Source organism: Grampus griseus (genome assembly GCF_964374135.1).
Source record: "Grampus griseus genome assembly, chromosome: 2".
NCBI classification, from domain to species: Eukaryota; Metazoa; Chordata; class Mammalia; order Artiodactyla; family Delphinidae; genus Grampus; species Grampus griseus.
Genome location: NC_139018.1, coordinates 171,806,152 through 171,820,083, shown reverse-complemented (window position 1 = coordinate 171,820,083; position 13,932 = coordinate 171,806,152).

The window sequence follows — 13,932 nt, the reverse complement described above, 5'->3', positions numbered from 1 at the left end:
TCCTTTTCAGCTTCTTGTTGTAAGTTGAATTTGCCATCATGATCTAAGGAATGTAGCACAGCATTAAGATTTTAGGGAGGGAACTCTGCCCTCTGACCCCATTCCACATACCTATTCTGTGAATTAACTTTTATAACTTTAACTTTCTCTGACTCTCCCTCTCCATAGACTTCTTGGAATTAGGACTCTAATCAGACTAAATCTTGCATCATAAATCCTGTGGTTTTGATTTTGGTGATAAGATCAAGTGACAAATAGAAGAGAAATGAAAAGAAATAAGATGAGAAATTTTGTCACAAATTTTAATTCATATTTTTATTCTTAAAAAACAATCATCCTGATATGGAAAAATTGGAACCCTATGCATTACTGATGGGAATGTAAAATAGTGCAGCCTCTATAGAAGATAGATGATAATCCCTTTAAAAAAATTAAACACAGAATTACCATATGATAAAGCAATTCCACTTCTAGGTATATACCCAAAAGAATTGAAAAGAGGGACTAAGATATTTGTATACCAATGTTCATTGCAGCGTTATTGACGATATTCAGCTGTAAAAAGGAAGGAAATTCTGACACGTTACAACATGGATGAACCTTGAAGACATTATATTCAGTGAAATAAACCAGACACAAAAGGACAAAGTCTGTATAATTCCATTTATATGAGGTATGTACAAGAGTCAAATTCATAGAGATAGAAAGTAGACTAGTGGTTACCAGGGCTCAGGAGACCAGGGAAATGGGCGTTCATGTTTAATGGGTGTAGAGTCTCTGGGGGAGGTGCAAAACTTCTGGAGGTGATGGTTGCCCAACAGTGTGAACGTACTTAATGGCACTGAATTGCATGCTTGAAAATTGTTTAAATGGCAAATTTTATGTTATGTGCGTTTTATCACAATTAAAAAAAAAAACATTCCCCACCACCATTTTTTCAGAAGAACTCATAGATAAATATGGGAATAGGGAAGCTGTAGACCAATGCATATATGTATAACTGTCACTGTCTACATTTTGTGTATGTGTTTAAAGATAAACCTTAGTACAAGTCTCGTAAATGATAGTATACAGCTATCTGAAATCACTTTGGCACACTTTCTCTGTTTTCCTCACTGATGAAAAGATTCTTCCCAATAAGAAGGTTCAGAGTTTTACTATGATTATGCTATAATTATAGTGTCCTGTGCCCCACTGCGCAATGATACAACAAAATGTGTTGAGTTGCAGTGCACCAGGCAGAAACACACGAAGGCTCTGTGGCGACATGTGCGTACAAACTAGGAGATAAAATACAGCTTTGTGAAAAATCTTAAATTATTGAAGTACATCCATGGACAGATCGTGATTCTTGCCCTTAATTAATTATGTATAATAGCAAGCACAAAATCCATACATTAATGAAGATATAGTTACCGGAGCATCCCTTAATTAGCATATATACACATCTTGGAAATTCTGATATTTGGACTTACTGTAAGCTTATTCAACATTTTGGAAAATATAGGCTCTCCTTTTAAAAAAACAATAAATCTTTGCCATTTCTAACAGGAAACTGATTTTTTGTTCTCCCCTTTGTGTTGCTTGTGCTCTTTTATTTCTTTTTTTAATTTTTTAAAAATATTTATTTATTTATTTTGCGCATGGGCTTTGTCTAGTTGCATCGAGCAGGGGCTACTCTTCGTTGCGGTGCGTGGGCTTCTCACTGCTGTGGCTTCTCTTGTTGCGGAGCACGGGCTCTAGGCGCGTGGGCTTCAGTAGTTGTGGCACGTGGGCTCAGTAGTTGTGGCTCGCGGGCTCTAGAGCACAGGCTCAGTAGTTGTGGCGCACAGGCTTGTTGCTCCACAGCATGTGGGATCCTCCCGGACCAGGGCTCGAACCCGTGCAACCTGCATTGGCAGGCGGATTCTTAACCCCTGCGCCACCAGGGAAGCCCCCACTTGTGCTCTTCGAAATGGTTTGCCAAATAATCATAAATTATCTATTACCCTGCTTCATATTTTTAGTAAGTTTTCCATACCTAAATATAATGCATGAGACAAATCAATTTAAACCGAATGAATCATATTGGAAAATGATTTTGAAGAGGAGTTATGTAGTCATAGGAGAAAGAGCCAGTGCTTGATCATCTTAATCCTTAGTGGCAGGCAGTAGAGCCAAATGATGAGGGCGGTGAGTCACCCTGTTACTGAGGGATCAGCTGACCCTCTGCAAGTTCAGAGTCCCCTGAACATTGTGTTCTGGCTAGTAAATGAGACCTGCACAGTAGGCACTGCCCTGTGCCTTGAAAAGTGAGAAAATACCACTATCAGCCAACTTGCTCCCCCTCACAAGACAGAGCCTTTTAAGGAGACGAAACCAGTAGTTGAGATTGTGAAAGTTGATGGGCCACCTAGCACTAAAATTATTTTTTTGAGGTATTGGGCAAGATTCTTTAACAAAAATCACAGTTTGTCTTTTGTTCTAACCTCAACCTAATTTGGGTCAGAAGTTGTTAAATTGTAGGAGGCTCTTGAGGATAGATGAGTGAAGCTAAGCACAAATGAAACTGGTTTGATTCTAGCTCTAGCAGTACACAGTAAAGAAGCATCCGCCATATGAGCCAGCCTCAAGCACGTGCTGAAGGATGCGTTCTGTGGGCCAGCTGCCGTGTCTGCACCCAAACTAGAATGGCTCTGGTTGCTCGTTGTTGTTTTTTTTTTTTTTGAGGTACGCGGGGCTCTCACTGTTGTGGCCTCTCCGGTTGCAGAGCACAGGCTCCGGACGCGCAGGCTCAGCGGCCATGGCTCACGGGCCCAGCCGCTCCGCGGCATGTGGGATCTTCCCGGACCGGGGCACGAACCCGCGTCCCCTGCATCGGCAGGCGGACTCTCAACTACTGCGCCACCAGGGAAGCCCTGCTCGTTTTGTTTTGATAACTTTATAATTTAAAATCAAAAGTTAGAATCAACAACTTCCCAAATAAGCCAAGATAACACAATAAGCCCATATAGGTAAAGTAGTTAAAGGATGTTTTTCTGAGTTGGTTATGTTTTTGAAAAGGTTAACTTTTCATAATTTGGTTTTCGGCTTGGAACTATGCCTGTTTGAGGCCACCAGTTGTAAACTGACTTGCTAATAGCGTTGGGCTTTGAAATTGAGTGAGTGTTGTAGGTTTCAGCAGTTTCTTATAGACTGTGATTGACCTGGTTATATAATTTTTCAAGACAGCCTTGGAACTTCCCTGTACTGGAATTCTCTTCTTCTCAGGTTCTACTGTCAAAATGTGCTACATACAGCTGTCATATCACCTTCTTAACATGCATCTTTTTTGACCCACCTCCAATCCAACCTATTCTTTCTCCATTCATCATACTCACCAGGATGTCTAGTTATGCCTATAATACCTCACTTGGCAAAGTTCCTTTGCATATTTTATTAAAGAGCAGTAAGAATCCCACATATGTTCTTCAACTTCAGATCATACTGGTCAGTCTTTCTTTACCATTTTTCCTCTCCTGTCATTCGTTCACTTTGCTGCTAAAATTTTAAACTTCGTTGTTTTTTTTTTTTAAATCCATTTTCCTGACCTCTCTCCTTGACTTCTAAGAACATTTTACACTAAAATACTCATGCTCTTCAAAATCTTACACAACCACGACCCAAACTACATTACTATTTTTGTCTTGATTTTTGAGTTTATTCCTTTTAAAATTTATTTGTTCAACAAATACGAGCATGTGCAAAGAACTTTTTTGGCTTCTTATTCCCCAAGTTCTCAAATAACTTTGTCATATATTTACCGTAGGTTCTGAGTGTTATTTTCAATTACATCCAACACTTATAACTCTCCCTCAAGTATACCATACTTGATTCCTAAAGCTTCCAAAATCTTGTTTTTTCTACAAATCTGAATTTAGATAGAAATTTTCACAAAAACTAGGAGATAGGAAGTTACTTTTCTGATAGAACTCTTCTTTATAGCCCTAGGGTGTTCTCATTTATCTTCTTATACATACTGTGGTTTCACTGTTTACTTCAAGTATTTGCTCTGTATTTTATTTTGTTTGTATCTTTATTCATATCAGGGCAGATTTAAATTATGAGTGTAAATATGGAACATGTTTATTTAGCCAAGCTGGCTCTATAATCAGATGAGATCACCTAAAGAAGAGTCTAAAGAGAGAACAGAGAGTGGTTTGGAGCTGAACTTTATCCGTTCCTGAAGATGCAGTCCTCAGATTTCTCTACCCTTCAGTGACCAAGCCATTTTTCTCAGAGATCTCACCCTTTTCTGTAACTACTTTTTTGCCCACAACACCCAGAAAATATAATTTTGACTCAAATAGTTGTTATTTTGCTTACTTAGCTACTTAGGAACTTAGCTAGTTCCTTACACAAGTACAGTTAAATTTTACACACAAAAAAAGATTGAAAATACCTACTGGAATGTGATACTCCTTGTATAGTAGATACAGGTTGAGTTTGCTATTTGAGAACTCATCCTATCGATGAATAGACAATAAGCTTGATAGTTACTATACTTTGAATTGGTTTAAAATGAAAAATATTCCATGGTTTAGAGAATGTAAACTTCCAGGAGGGCAGGGATTTAATTTTTTTTTTTTTTTTTTTTTTTTTACTGCTACCTTCCCAGTGACTGCAACAGTACCTGGTGCAAAGTAAGCACTCAATAAATATTTGTTAAATGAGTGAATATAGTCACTATACTGGATCGATATAGAAAATTCCAAAGGCTGTCATACTGTGGAATTTAAAGTGTCTTTAAGTCACTTTAATTGGTGTTATCGCCACTTCCTCTATTAACAGAGGAATAGCCAAATTTACTCAAGTTTGGAAGATATGATTTAAAAAATAATTCTAGAATAGAACTTGGGGTTTTGGCTTTGAGGGAAGCTGTGAAGGTATAAATTTTTTAAAATACTGTATTCTGACTTGTCCAGACAAGAGGGAAGACTCATTTTTCCTGCTCCTTCCTGATAAGTACAATTATCAATTCTGGATAAGTATGATTATAAAATAATGCAAGAGACATCAGAAAGAAAACTCTGAAAGGTGTAAGGAAGAAAACAAACCAGCTAAGTACTCCCACAACTGGAGGGGGAACATAGTTACAGGATGTCTTATCACCTCCCACCCAACAGAAGAAGGTAGCCCAGGCTTGGTGTTTCCTGACCACCAAGCTAGCAACATATGGGAGCCCAGGATGGAACAGGGGTCCTGCTGACAACACCAGGTGGGTCTGATACAACCCTCAAGGGCGTTGTATAGGGATCCCCACTGGCAAGTGTCCAGGGGAAGCATTACTCCCCTGGCAGGTACAGGCTCCTCTCACTTGTTGAGAGACACTGAGCAACCATGGAGCCCTGACAAGGGGCATTCTGCTACAGGAGTGTCTGACCTAGAAGTTTTCATCACCATGGGCAGGGGGCTGTCTTTCCCCAACCTAGAGGTACCAGGTGACTCGTCTTGGGGAAAACTTCTTTCCCCTAAAGTAACACCATCAAGGACCACTTTGAGCTCCAGCAGCACCAGATGGACCAAGTTAACACTGCAAAGGCTCTGAAATTTAAACTACCACTGGAATCATAGACCAAAAGGTAGGCCAAGGCCTGCATGCTAAACATAAACATAGTGACTGCCTGCTTAAATAAAAGATTAAAATAGAACCCAGACTCTTCTAACATAATAGACGAAGTATCCAGGATATAATCTAAAATCACCTGTCATACCAAGAACCAAGCAAATCACAACAAATAAGAAAAGACAGCCAACTGATGGTATCTCCAGGATGAGCCAGGTGTTGGATTTATCTGACAGATTTTAAAGCAGCCATCATAAAAATGCCTTAACAAGTAGTTACAAACTCTTTTGAAGCAAAAAATAGAAAGGCTCCCCAAGGAAATAGTTAACAAAGACTTTTTTTTAACATTGATAAAAAAACCACTATGATGTGCATTTTTGTCCCAGTTTTTTTAAAAAAAGAAATAAAGGCAATTATATAACTGAAAAATACAATAGCCAAAATAGAAAACTCATTGGATGGGTTCTATAATAGAATGAAAATGACAGATGATAGAATCAGTGAACTTGAAAATAAGCAATAGAATTAGTAAATCTGAATAACAAAGAGAAGACTGGGGAAAAATGAGACTCAGTGACCTCTGAGACAGTAATAAAGAGCCAACATTCATATATTTGGAGTCCAAGAAGTAGAGGAGAAAAAAGAATAGAGCTGGATGAATGTGCAAAGAAATAATGGATGGAAACATCTCAAATTTAGCAAAGAATAAATATGCAGGTTCCGGAAGCTGAGTGTACCCCAAACAGGATAGGCTGAAAGAAATCCATGCAAAGACACTTTATAATTAAACATGTGAAAACTAAAAACAAAGAAAAAATGAAAGCAACCAGAGAGAAGGGACACATTACTATAGCAGAACACAGTTTGAATAACAGCAGATTTCTCATCAGAAACCATGGGGGCTAGAAAGAGGTGGCACAACTGTGCCGAAAGAAAGAAACTGTTAACTGAAAGTTCTGTGTCCAGACCGTCCCACAGGAATGAAGGGGAGATAATGGTATTCTCAAATGAAGCAAAACTAAAAGCGTTTGTTGCTAGGAAACCTACCCATAAACAATGGCTATTGGACGTTCTGCAAACAGAAATGAAATGATAAAAAAAAGGCATCTTGGAGCATCAGGAAGGAAGAAAGAGTAATGGAAAGAGCAGAAGTATGGATACTTACAATAGACTCTGCTTCTCCTCATGAATTTTATAAATCACATTTGATGATTGAAACAAAAATGATAATACCATCTAATGCTCAAGACAATATTTAAAAGTGGAGAAATTCAAGGAACCTAAATGGAACTGAGATTTCATTTCACTTAAAGTGGTGAATTGCTGATAGCAATCAACTGTGATGTCATGTACGTACAGTATATCGTTATGCCCAGAGCAGCAGCCACTGCGAAAACTGTGCAAAGAAATGCACTCAAAACCACTACAAGTAAATCAAGATGGAATCCTAAGAAATATTTAAGTAACCCACAGGAAGGCAAGAAAAGAGAGAGGAATGTGAAGCAGAGGAAACAAACAAAAATGATTAAATGGCACAAAAGCTCTCCCAGATCGATAAATGTCTTAAATATAGTTGGTCAAAATACAGTATTTAAAATACAGAGATTGGTAGAGTGGATTAAAAAACATCATTTAATTATATACTTTGATAAGAAACCTGCTTCAAATGAAATGATTTAAGTAGGTTGAAAGTAAAAGATGGTAAAAACAGACCCACCATGGGAATCTGCCTTAATAATGTAATTCAAAAGGACGGCAGTTTATAGGGATGAAGATATTAAACATAGTGAAACTGGAAGCAGATTAAATGTGTTACAATAAGACAATGCTGAAATACAAGATTGTGAAACCAATCAATAAAATATGCAACGAGCAGCTCCTTTGACAAACAGTTTGGTAGTTCCTCAAAACATTGTGTTACTATGTGACCCAACAAGAATGCTCGTAGGCATATTCCAAAGAGAACTGAAAACATATCCACACACAAACTTGTACATGAGTGTTCATAGCAACATTATTCATAATAGCCAAAAAGGGAAATGGCTATTGTGTTCATCAGTTGATGAATGAATAAACAAAATGTGTACATCCGTACAATAGATTCAGTCATAAAAAAGGATGCAGTACTGATACATGCTACAACACAGATGAACCTTGAAAACATCATGCTAAGTGAAAGAAGCCAGTCTTTGAATATTCCATTCAATGTAATATAGTTATATTACTTTTATAATTAAAAGTATTCTTTCTATCAAAACCAGTACTCTATTCCACCTCTACCTTGGGTAATCTAGCTTTCAAGTCACTACTTCATTTGCAGCCTGATGGCATATAATACCATCTCCTCCCCAGACTTTTTTCCCTCCAGGACAAAGGCTGTACCTTACCCAGTTCTGTCTCCTCAGTGCCTCTCAGATGCTGACAATCAGGGGGTACCTAACAAATAATTGTCCAATTAATCTGACTTGAATATGAATATGCTGAGTATTGTAGCAGAATCATTATGTCTTTCATGACTTGGGGAATTGCTGGAATAATTCTATCTGTCAACCTAAACAAGAATAGCACATTAGATGTTATAAGAAAAGTATTTAATACCACAATTGTGTGTAACTCCTAGGGGATTGTTTATGCCTTCTCTAACACAGTTTAGCAATTGTTGGCAAAGCCTGATTTAGTAGTACTTCTGTAATAAATACAGCCCAAGCTGCTATTTTAAAAAAGAAAAATACAAAGGGACAAAGGCTTTGGTTTTTACAGATCTTAGAATAATGGCACTGAGTGAGTGAGAAGTGCAGTCATCCCAGCCTTCTTCCCGCCCTTGATGACAACACCTTACATGTTCCCACAGGTCTGCGTGGCACTCCAATTAATGCATCCCCTGGGAATGATGGCCCTTTGTAAGGCATCAGCCTTGTTAAAACACTCCTCCTGTCATCGATCACATCAGTGGAGCAAAGCCTCCCACCACCAGATAAAGATGCCTCTGTGAGCTGCTTCTGTTTGTATCTCTCCAATTAGAAGTTCACCACAAGAGGCAGTTCTGTAGCTGCCAAGTATCCCTAGACTCTTTTGTTTCCCCTCATTTTACCATTCTCTTTATTTTTTTAATAGATCTTTATTGGAGTATAATTGCTTTACAATACCGTGTTAGTTTCTGTTGTATACCAAAGTGAATCAGCCATATGCATACATATATCCCCGTATCCCCTCCCTCTCGAGCCTCCCTCCCACCCTCCCTATCCCACCCCTCTAGGTGGTCACAAAGCACCGAGCTGATCTCCCTGTGCTATGCGGCTGCTTCCCACTAGCTATCTATTTTACATTTGGTAGTGTATATATGTCCATGCCACTCTCTCACTTCGTCCCAGCTTACCCTTTCCCCTCCCAGTATCCTCAAGTCCATTCTCTATGTCTGCGTCTCTATTCCTGGCCTGCAACTAGCTTCATCAGTACCTTTTTTTTTTTTTTTTTTTTTTAGATTCCATATATATGTGTTAGCATACAGTATTTGTTTTTCTGACTTACTTCACTCTGTATGACAGTCTTTAGGTCCATCCACCTCACTGCAAACAACTCAGTTTTGTTTCTTTTTATGGCTGAGTAATATTCCATTGTATATATGTGCCACATCTTCTTTAGCCATTCGTCTGTTGATGGACACTTGGGTTGGTTCCGTGTCCTGGCTATTGTGAATAGAGCTGCAGTGAACATTGGGGTGCATGTCCCTTTTTGAATTATGGTTTTCTCAGGGTATCCCTAAACTCGTCTTCCTTCCCTCCCTCGCATCCCCCGCAGTGGTGAATTTTCAGTTGCTCTCTTCCTCTCATCAAATACAAAATACTGTTACAAAAATGCATTTCCCCCTTTTCAAAAGGTTAGAGTAGCAACTATTTGCCCCTACATGGCTACAATCACTTACATGATTGTGTTAATACAACCTGGCATTTTCTTTGATTATAGTATGAAAGGTGTCTAAATCTTTCACTTCATTGCCTTGTTCAGGGAATTTTAGGAGTCACAGAGTAGAAAACTTATTTTGTTCTTTTTAGGTTACCTTGGAAAGGGATGTCAGGTGGGTTTACCCGTGGTGCACATCAAAGATAACCTCCGCTTTATGGCTTCACACCTTCATGGAAATCAAGCTTGAATTCATCCAGCAGAGGTGCTGCAGTCCTGGGGTCTTGAGCTGTGGGAGGTAGGGAAAGCTGTATTGTGTCCCCCCTGGCTTTTGGAGCCATGAATTCTAGCAATGTATGCCCTCTGCTGTGTGCTCTGTCTGTCCTTAACCAGTCTCTGTCTCACAATGACACAAGACTCCCCAGTACACAGACGCTGTGTGTGTGTTTGTATATATGCCATTAGCAACCTCTGTTCCTTATGTGAAGCTTTGTTCCTCTATTACATTCCTCCCTCTGGCTATGAATTTTCTGATTATATCCTCTTTGTTTATGTAAGGATTATTGCACTTAAAAAAAATTCTGAAAAAGAAAAGCAAAAAAGTCCTCCAAACTCTCAATAATGAATAACAAGATCTACCTCCTCAGGAAAATCTCTGCCAAACCTGAATTATTCAGATGGTAATGATTAACCCATAATGCTTTTTCATTCTGCTCAAGGATAATTGCAATCATTGTAGTAATGAGCATGGAGAACAAACGTCTGGATTGTGTTCCGAGTCAAGACCACACTGCATTCAAAAAGGTCAGTTTATCGCAGGAGTGGATTTGGTAATTTACTAGGAGGTAATGCATTTTCCATGAAATGAGCAAATGAATAGTTTTAAACTTACATCAATTTCCATAATTATTTTATGTGATCCTTCATGGGAAATGAATAGACAATTGGAACAATATTGTATTGTTCAGACATTTTGTAGAAAATCACAAAAATTGGCTTATGTAAATGTACCTTTCAAGCAATGTGAGTTCCCTGAAAAAGAGAACGAGTTAAGTGTCATAAAGGTTGAGAGAGGTCATTGTATTCACAGATGTTTCCAGTAATGACTAAAACACGATTAATCCCACAATATTCTGTTTTAAACTGATGTAAAAATGAAAAGGGACCAAAGAAAGCACCAAAGCCACATTGAAGCTATAAAATGAGATGGGAGCTAGAATATAGGGTATGAGAACCTTGCCATTCTTCCTCCAAGGCACCTCTTCATGTCAACCCTCTCTCCCTGTTCTCATGACTCCTCCACTGATCCAGCCCTCCAGATAAGTTCAGCTGGCCTTCTGGAAATTTCACGTAAGGATTATTTAACTCAAAATACAAGAGCAGCTCCCCATTAAGTAAAAAAATTAAATCAAAATTCTTCAACCGGCCACTTAAGGCCCTTCATCAATGCTGCCACCTTTACCCAACCACCTCTCTCCAAAATGACCCTCTTGGATTTGCAGAACCACTACAGTATGCCCAGACGGGGTTCAGGACCTCTTTTTCAGTTTGGTTCGTGCTGTTTTCCTAAAAGCATTTTAGTATGCACTTTGTCTCGTGTGTCTTACCCATCTTTATAATGTTGCCTTATCACAGTGCTCTAGATTTGTACATATGCCTTTATTGCAAGCCAGAGAAAGTCATGACGTTTACTTCTTTGAATTTCCCTCATTGTTGAGGATGTCATATGTCTGCAGTAAATGCTTATTAAGACCGTAAAACCATGGGATTTAGATGAAACTAGTAGGAATGAAAAGTAAACTTTGGTATATGAAATAAGTTACAGGGATTATATTAATACAGAATTGAGGTACTCTCCAAGAATTTGGAAAAAAAGATGGAAGACAAGGGGCTAAATAAAGTCTACACACTTAGCATTAAAATTTCCAGCAAACTTTCCTTATCCAGGTAGAAAACTGGTGTATTTTTTTTTCTGAAGAAATTATATGTCCCCAGGGGAAAAAATATCTTCAAAAATTGATAGTTGGTGTTCGCCCAATGGAACTGTCAGCTTGCCATTCAACCACCCATGATAAAGTTTGCTAGTTACGAACACCGTCCATCACCGTCCATCACACAGAGCTTATCATCCACTCTTTAGTGTTTTATTCTTAAATTTAAATGAACACATAAGGATAAATAGGTATTTGAGGAGAGCCTCTGATATGAAATAGAAAGATCTAAACAAGCAAACAGAAGAAGAAGAACTTAGAGAAATCAGAGATCATGCAGTAAACTTCAAAAAGCAGCTATAATATTTTTAGAGTAATAGGAGGAGATGTTACAATACAAAATAAGAATGAGTTTTTGAAATTAAAAATATGTCAAAAATTTAAAAAATCAATATACATTTTAAAAGATAAATAACAAAGATTTCTTAGTAGAACAAAAGAAGATAAAGAAATAGGAAATAGAAAAGGAAGTTATGGAAAATTAGAAGACCAATCTAAGAAAAAATAGAAATACAGATGCACTTGTGGAGACCATGTGACTCTTTTCTGGAGTGAAGGTGCCTTCACCCCCTGGGTCAGAAAGAGAGGGTCTTTGTAAAATGTGGATGTGGATTCTGTAGGTCTGAGGTTGAACCTGAGATTTTTGCATGTCTGACAAGCTCCCGGGTAACGTCTGTGCTGGGTCCATGGACCACACTTTGAGTAGCAAGGCTGTGGTCTAGGCCATCTCTGGATCTTCCCTACACCCACCACTGATATCTAAACCATTTGCAGAGTGGGGCCTTGAGGCAGCGGGGCAGGACAGGGGCGGGGTGGGGTGGGGAGGAGGTGAATATTCCTCAGATCTCTGTGCACCCAAATCTGAACTCTTTACCTTTTCTCCAGAACCTCCTTCCCTTAATTATTCTGTCTTATTCAATTATTGACACCTCTATCCTTCCAATTTCTCAAGCAGGGAACCTGTGCATCACTTCCCTCCTCTCTCTTAACTGCCCTAATCTATTTTTCTGTAGATCCTGTTTCCTAAATACCTCTCTCACTGTCTCCTGCTCTCTCTGCCACTGCCTTCAAACAAGGCCTCCCCAGGTCACACCTTAGCTGTACCACAACTTCCTCACTACCTCTGGGTCTGAGACTTGGCTCTGCAGGGATGCTTGTAGAATGCAAACATGACCTCCTATGTAAAATACCCTCATAATTCTCCATTATTTAAAAATAAAATAAGATCTAAACTCATTAAAATAACATTTCCTGGTCCTTCTGGACCTGACTTCCTTTCCCTTTAAAAAATTTCATCTCCCACAAACACACACTGTTGCAGCCACGTTTAGCTCTCTTGTAATTGGAAAGCTTTGGATGTACCATTTTCTCTGTCTGAGACTCCCAATCCCCCTACTTTGCCTGGAGAACTCCTATACATTCTGTAAGACTCAGCTGGCTCTTGGGAAGCCTGCATTGCCCTTCCCAGGCAGAGGTAATTCTGTTCTCTATTGCTTTTGTTGTTGTGTTTTTGTTTTGGTCCTATCAACGTTCTGATTACAGTGACGCCTTCTTACCCAGCAATTCCCCTCATGTGAACTTCTAGTATACTGGAATTTACTTTCGTATATACTTTTGATGACCACAAAATTTTCCTTTGTGAACTGAGTCACTCATGAATTTCGTTTGTGCATTGTGTTGAGGATTATTAGAAATGGTGGGGGCTGAGGATTCAAATAGAAAAAGGAGGTGAAGTGAATGGTACAGAAGAAGCAAGGGGTGTACAAAGATGTCTTAGAAAAGTTAAAGGAAGAAGAAAGGAGAAGATAATTCTGATTCTTTTATGAAGAAGGAGGGAAGGAGGAAGAGAAGGGAGCTGATAGTTCTGTAAGAAGAGCTAAGAAGCTGGGAGGAAGAGGAGGGAGGAAGGTGACACCAGGGGGCAGGGTTGGGAGCACAGGTCAGCAGGCCATGCATTATTGATTAGTAACACACTGCCCATGCAGATGGAGAAGCAGAAAAAACCCCAACTCCACGTACCATGTGTAACATCTGCAACAAAGCAAAACACATTGGCATGCACCTTGTTGTAGATGCCAAAGACTGGAAACCAAGAGTGCAACAGACCTCTTGACAAACTTAAGATGTGTAAGTGTCATGGATATTATTAGTGTTCTGAATTAATAATTTTATTTTAATGAATGCAAAAAAACCCGTGTATTACGGCTTTCTTAGGTGTACTCTCACACTCGGTCCCCTCCCATGGAGCAGCTCCTAGAGCAAACCCTCCCTTTCTCTGTTTTCTCAGCTCCACCTCGAGGAGGAGTTTGTTCCCTTTGGCTTGCCTGCGCTTGGAGACTCTGGGATTTAGATCGAATCTTGCTTCCCACCCATCCGTGGGGAGCTCTTCCCTGCTTCCTGGCACGACCTTGCCTGGTTCTCAGACATCAGTTTGCTTTTGCCTCACATCCCCAGCTG